This window comes from Protopterus annectens, chromosome 3.part1, assembly GCF_019279795.1.
Source record: "Protopterus annectens isolate FY-2018-M chromosome 3.part1, PAN1.0, whole genome shotgun sequence".
In the NCBI taxonomy this organism is placed as follows: domain Eukaryota; kingdom Metazoa; phylum Chordata; order Ceratodontiformes; family Protopteridae; genus Protopterus; species Protopterus annectens.
The window spans coordinates 1875450827-1875458326 of record NC_056732.1 but is presented as its reverse complement, the minus strand read 5'-3'; the positions used below and the strand labels follow the sequence as shown (position 1 = coordinate 1875458326).

The following is a 7500-nucleotide window of genomic DNA, read 5'->3' as shown; positions in this document are numbered from 1 at the left end:
GATGTAAGAATAAGTCTTTTGTCATGCAATGCCTGAAACGCTTATTACAATGTTTTATCTCAAATGTACTGCATTCAGCTTGTTTGTGAGCTGTCTTACAAAAGTCCAACTAGGCAATCCCTCACAAAGCAGCCTCATTTGACATGGTAAGAATGCATTTGACGTAATAGTACACTGAAGCTGTGCATTGTTTTGCCACAAGACAAATGTGCCTCCTCGCTGCACTAATGCAGTGAGAAAAGTTTTAAGGATGCATTAAAGCTATGTTCAGGGAAGCAGTCTGAGTCATTCTACGAGTTATACAGCCTTTTGTTATTACCCCAAGGGAAAATCATCCATTAGTGGAATACATAATGAAGAATTAAGAGTCATGCCTCTCTGATTTAATTCTATGTCTTTACTTATTTATCGATTAACAAAAAAGGCATTTTGGCCTATGTTCAGCATCATCCAAGGCAAAGACAAACAACAATTGAACAACGAAACAGATTAGATCACTGCTACTGTTATTTTAGTTAATAAAGTCTCTCAAAGGCCCTGATAGGTATCCATACTGTTTGCAAGGAACACACATTATTTTATTTATTTAAATTTTGGATACTGATATTGAGGATGGTCACAGCATGGGTGGCTCCAAGCACACCCCCAGTTACAACAAAAATGTAACAGTTAGTACCAACATTGGAACAGAAAGGTAATACAAACTAGGCATAAAAAAGGTACCACATACAAACGGTATACTATATTGAGGTGTACATGTTACACGTGGAAAAGTGCAATTAGAGGAATAACAAGAAAAGAGTGAAAAGCATGCTTAGCCTTGGGTACTGTACAACACAAGGTTTTTGGAGGACAAAGCCAGATGTAATAGTAAAGATGCAGGGTCCAAGAAGATGGGAGACAGGTAAATGGTTTAAGATGACACTGAGAAACTATTTGCAAATTTACAGCAAGCAGAAACATACTAAGTAGCTGTGTAAATAGGGTGATATGTGAGGGAACTTAACCTGGGGCAGAGTAGTGTTGATTAAGCATTTGCATTTATATTTGTAGCTCAAATACATGCACTTGAGACCTGAACTTTAGTTAGTTTGCTTGGTGAGACAGTGAGTAAGGCATTGCCACAGTTCTGGAGCAAGAAAGAGAAATGAGAATCAGAAGTATGTACGAGCCTACTGGGCCACAGTCAGAGGTATGTACTTTATTAGATGCGGGTTGGCAGGCACAGCCTACTGGGCCACAGTCAGAGGTATGTACTTTATTAGATGCGGGTTGGCAGGCACAGCCTACTGGACCACAGTCAGAGGTATGTACTTTATTAGATGCGGGTTGGCAGGCACAGCCTACTGGACCACAGTCAGAGGTATGTACTTTATTAGATACGGGTTGGCAGGCACAGCCTACTGGACCACAGTCAGAGGTATGTACTTTATTAGATGCGGGTTGGCAGGCACAGCCTACTGGACCACAGTCAGAGGTATGTACTTTATTAGATGCAGGTTGGCAGGCACAGCCTACTGGACAACAGTCAGAGGTATGTACTTTATTAGATGCGGGTTGGCAGGCACAGCCTACTGGACCACAGTCAGAGGTATGTACTTTATTAGATGCGGGTTGGCAGGCACAGCCTACTGGACCACAGTCAGAGGTATGTACTTTATTAGATGCGGGTTGGCAGGCACAGCCTACTGGACCACAGTCAGAGGTATGTACTTTATTAGATGCGGGTTGGCAGGCACAGCCTACTGGACCACAGTCAGAGGTATGTACTTTATTAGATGCGGGTTGGCAGGCAGAGCCTACTGGACCACAGTCAGAGGTATGTACTTTATTAGATGCGGGTTGGCAGGCACAGCCTACTGGACCACAGTCAGAGGTATGTACTTTATTAGATGCGGGTTGGCAGGCACAGCCTACTGGACCACAGTCAGAGGTATGTACTTTATTAGATGCGGGTTGGCAGGCACAGCCTACTGGACCACAGTCAGAGGTATGTACTTTATTAGATGCGGGTTGGCAGGCACAGCCTACTGGACCACAGTCAGAGGTATGTACTTTATTAGATGCGGGTTGGCAGGCACAGCCTACTGGACCACAGTCAGAGGTATGTACTTTATTAGATGCGGGTTGGCAGGCACAGCCTACTGGACCACAGTCAGAGGTATGTACTTTATTAGATGCGGGTTGGCAGGCACAGCCTACTGGACCACAGTCAGAGGTATGTACTTTATTAGATGCGGGTTGGCAGGCACAGCCTACTGGACCACAGTCAGAGGTATGTACTTTATTAGATGCGGGTTGGCAGGCACAGCCTACTGGACCACAGTCAGAGGTATGTACTTTATTAGATGCGGGTTGGCAGGCACAGCCTACTGGACCACAGTCAGAGGTATGTACTTTATTAGATGAGGGTTGGCAGGCACAGCCTACTGGACCACAGTCAGAGGTATGTACTTTATTAGATGCGGGTTGGCAGGCACAGCCAACTGGACCAAAGTCAGAGGTATGTACTTTATTAGATGCGGGTTGGCAGGCACAGCCTACTGGACCACAGTTAGAGGTATGTACTTTATTAGATGCGGTTGGCAGGCACAGCCTACTGGACCACAGTCAGAGGTATGTACTTTATTAGATGCGGGTTGGCAGGCACAGCCTACTGGACCACAGTCAGAGGTATGTACTTTATTAGATGCGGTTTGGCAGGCACAGCCTACTCGACCACAGTCAAAGGTATGTACTTTATTAGATGCGGGTTGGCAGGCACAGCCTACTGGACCACAGTCAGAGGTATGTACTTTATTAGATGCGGGTTAGCAGGCACAGCCTACTGCACCACAGTCAGAGGTATGTACTTTATTAGATGCGGTTGGCAGGCAGAGCCTACTGGACCACAGTCAGAGGTATGTACTTTATTAGATGCGGGTTGGCAGGCACAGCCTACTGGACCACAGTCAGAGGTATGTACTTTATTAGATGCGGGTTGGCAGGCACAGCCTACTGGACCACAGTCAGAGTTATGTACTTTATTAGATGCGGGTTGGCAGGCACAGCCTACTGGACCACAGTCAGAGGTATGTATTTTATTAGATGCGGGTTGGCAGGCATAGCCTACTGGACCACAGTCAGAGTTATGTACTTTATTAGATGCGGGTTGGCAGGCACAGCCTACTGGACCACAGTCAGAGGTATGTACTTTATTAGATGCAGGTTGGCAGGCACAGCCTACTGGACCACAGTCAGAGGTATGTACTTTATTAGATACGGGTTGGCAGGCACAGCCTACTGGACCACAGTCAGGAGGTATGTACTTTATTAGATGGTTGGCAGGCACAGCCTACTGACCACAGTCAGAGGTGTACTTTATTAGATGCGGGTTGGCAGGCACAGCCTACTGGACCACAGTCAGAGGTATGTACTTTATTAGATGCGGGTTGGCAGGCACAGCCTACTGGACCACAGTCAGAAGTATGTACTTTATTAGATGCGGGTTGGCAGGCAGAGCCTACTGGACCACAGTCAGAGGTATGTACTTTATTAGATGCGGGTTGGCAGGCACAGCCTACTGGACCACAGTCAGAGGTATGTACTTTATTAGATGCGGGTTGGCAGGCACAGCCTACTGGACCACAGTCAGAGGTATGTACTTTATTAGATGTTGGTTGGCAGGCACAGCCTACTGGACCACAGTCAGAGGTATGTACTTTATTAGATGCGGGTTGGCAGGCACAGCCTACTGGACCACAGTCAGAGGTATGTACTTTATTAGATGCGGGTTGGCAGGCACAGCCTACTGGACCACAGTCAGAGGTGTACTTTATTAGATGCGGGTTGGCAGGCACAGCCTACTGGACCACAGTCAGAGGTATGTACTTTATTAGATACGGGTTGGCAGGCACAGCCTACTGGACCACAGTCAGAGGTATGTACTTTATTAGATGCGGGTTGGGCAGGCACAGCCCACTGGACCACAGTCAGAGGTATGTACTTTATTAGATGCGGGTTGGCAGGCACAGCCTACTGGACCACAGTCAGAGGTATGTACTTTATTAGATGCGGGTTGGCAGGCACAGCCTACTGGACCACAGTCAGAGGTATGTACTTTATTAGATGCGGGTTGGCAGGCACAGCCTACTGGACCACAGTCAGAGGTATGTACTTTATTAGATGCGGGTTGGCAGGCAGAGCCTACTGGACCACAGTCAGAGGTATGTACTTTATTAGATGCGGGTTGGCAGGCACAGCCCACTGGACCACAGTCAGAGGTATGTACTTTATTAGATGCGGGTTGGCAGGCACAGCCTACTGGACCACAGTCAGAGGTATGTACTTTATTAGATGCGGGTTGGCAGGCAGAGCCTACTGGACCACAGTCAGAGGTATGTACTTTATTAGATGCGGGTTGGCAGGCACAGCCTACTGGACCACAGTCAGAGGTATGTACTTTATTAGATGCGGGTTGGCAGGCACAGCCCACTGGACCTGTAGTCAGAGGTATGTACTTTATTAGATGCGGGTTGGCAGGCACAGCCTACTGGACCACAGTTAGAGGTATGTACTTTATTAGATGCGGTTGGCAGGCACAGCCTACTGGACCACAGTCAGAGGTATGTATTTTATTAGATGCGGGTTGGCAGGCATAGCCTACTGGACCACAGTCAGAGTTATGTACTTTATTAGATGCGGGTCGGCAGGCACAGCCTACTGGACCACAGTCAGAGGTATGTACTTTATTAGATGCGGGTTGGCAGGCAGAGCCTACTGGACCATAGTCGGGGTTTTTTTTTTGGGGGGGGGAGGAAAACCCCCCCCAAAAATTTTTTTTAAGGGGGGGGCCCCCCCCCCAAAGGGTTTTTTTTTTGGGGGGGGGGGCCCCCCCAAAAAAGGGGGTTTTTTTTTTGGGGGGGGGGCCCCCTAAAAAAGGGGGTTTTTTTTTTGGGGGGGGGGCCCCCTAAAAAAATTTTTTTTTATTAAGGGGGGGGGGCCCCCTAAAAAAGGGGGTTTTTTTTTTGGGGGGGGGGCCCCCTAAAAAAGGGGGTTTTTTTTTTGGGGGGGCAACCCCCCCCAGGGAAGTATTTTTTTTGGGGGGGCCACGGAAAATTTTTGATTTTTGGGGGGCCCAACCCAATTAAAAATTTTTTTTTGGGGGGGCCCAAACCCCGGGAAACTTTTTTTTGGGGGGGGGGAAATGGGGAAAAATTTTTGGGGGGGGGCCCCTGGGGAAAAAAATTTTTGGGGGGGGGCCCCTGGGGAAAAATTTTTGGGGGCCCCGGCCCCTGGGGAAAAAAATTTTTGGGGGGCCCCGGCCCCTGGGGAAAAAAATTTTTGGGGGGGGGCCCCTGGGGAAAAATTTTTGGGGGCCCCGGCCCCTGGGGAAAAATTTTTGGGGGGGGGGAAATGGGGAAAATGGGGTTAGGCGTTGGCCCCAAAAAAAATTTTTAAAAGGGGTTAGGCCGTTGGCCCCAAAAAAAATTTTTAAAAGGGGTTAGGCCGGGACCCCAAAAAAAATTTTTAAAAGGGGTTTTAGGCCGTTGGCCCCAAAGGGGAATTTTTAAAAGGGGTTAGGCCGGGCCCCAAGGGGAATTTTTAAAAGGGGTTAGGGTTGGCCCCAAAAAAAATTTTTAAAAGGGGTTAGGGGTTGGCCCCAAAAAAAATTTTTTGGGGTTAGGCCGTTGGCCCCAAAAAAAATTTTTAAAAGGGGTTAGGGGGTTGGCCCCAAAAAAAATTTTTAAAAATTTTTAGGCCGTTGGCCAATAAGGGAATTTTTTTTGGGGGTTTGGGGGTTCCCCCAGCGGGGGTTTTTTTTGGGGGTTTGGGGGGGCCCCCCCAGCGGAATTTTTTTTGGGGGTTTGGGGAAATTCCCCCAGCGGGGGTTTTTTTTGGGGGTTGGACACAGCCAGGAACTAATAGTCTTTTTTAGCGGGTTGGACACAGCCCCCCGGAACTATAGTCTTTTTTAGGGGTTGGACACAGCCCCCCGGAACTAAGGGGTGCTTTTTTAGGGTTGGCAGGCAAGTATGGACCCAATAGAGGTTTTCAAAGGGGTTTGGACCCAACGGAACTAAGGGGTGCTTTTTTAGCGGGTTGGCAGGCAAGTACTAACGTGAGGAGTACTTTAAAGCGGGTTGGAAAGTGGGGCCCCGCAAGGTATGACAAGTGGGTTGGCCCAAATCGGCCCCGCAAGGTATGACAAGTCGGGTTAGGACCCTATGGGCCCGTGAGGAGTACTTTAAATGGGGGTTGGACCAAACGGCCCCGCAGAGGTATGACAAGTGGGGGTTGGAAAGTCGGCCCCGCAAGTATGACAAGTCGGGTTGGAAAGTCGGCCCCCAAGGTATGACAAGTCGGGTTGGAAAGTCGGCCCCGCAAGGTATGACAAGTCGGGTTGGACCAAATCGGCCCCGCAAGTATGACAAGTCGGGTTGGAAAGTCGGCCCCGCAAGTATGACAAGTCGGGTTGGGGCCCCTATGGGCCCGTGAGGAGTACTTTAAAGCGGGTTGGACCCTATGGGCCCGTGAGGAGTACTTTAAAGCGGGTTGGAAAGTCGGCCCCGCAAGGTATGACAAGTCGGGTTGGAAAGTCGGCCCCGCAAGGTATGACAAGTCGGGTTGGAAAGTCGGCCCCGCAAGGTATGACAAGTCGGGTTGGAAAGTCGGCCCCGCAATATGACAAGTCGGGTTGGCCAAAGCCCTTTGGCCCCAGCAAGGGAACTTTTTTTTGATGCTTGGCGGGCCAGGACCACGCAAGGGAGATTTTTTAATTTGGCGGGCCAGGCACAGCAAAAACAAGTCGGGTTGGAAAGTCGGCCCCGCAAGGTATGACAAGTCGGGTTGGAAAGTCGGCCCCGCAAGGTATGACAAGTCGGGTTGGAAAGTCGGCCCCGCAAGGTATGACAAGTCGGGTTGGAAAGTCGGCCCCGCAAGGTATGACAAGTCGGGTTGGAAATCGGCCCCGCAGAGGTATGACATTAGATGCTTGGCGGGCCAGGGCCACGCAAGGGAGTATTTATTAAAGGGGGGGGCCCGCCAGGGCCACGCAAGGGAGTATTTATTAAAGGGGGGGGCCCGCCACGGCCACGCAAGGGAGTATTTATTAAAGGGGGGGGCCCGCCACGGCCACGCAAGGGAGTATTTATTAAAGGGGGGGGCCCGCCACGGCCACGCAAGGGAGTATTTATTAAAGGGGGGGGCAAACCACGGCCACGCAAGGGAGTATTTATTAAAGGGGGGGCAGCCACGGCCACGCAAGGGAGTATTTATTAAAGGGGGGGGGGCAAACCACGGCCACGCAAGGGAGTATTTATTAAAGGGGTTTGGGGGGAAGGGCCCAAAAAAAAAAAAAAAAAAAGGGGGGGGGGGGGGGGGGGGGGGGGGGGCCCCAAAAAAGGGAAACCACGCCCCGGAAAAAGGGATTATTTTTTAAAAAAATTTGAATTTTGGGGGGGCACAGCCTACTGGACCACAGTCAGAGGTATGTACTTTTTAATTTAAAAATGGGGGGGG

General features: G+C 49.6%; 1 protein-coding gene across 6 annotated transcripts in view; it reads right to left on the bottom strand.

Moving 5' to 3' along the window:
• The window catches only part of PITPNM2 (phosphatidylinositol transfer protein membrane associated 2), a 3395372-nt gene that overhangs the window by 2318182 nt on the left and 1069690 nt on the right, over positions 1 to 7500 (bottom strand). The gene's annotated exons all lie outside the window — the stretch shown is intronic.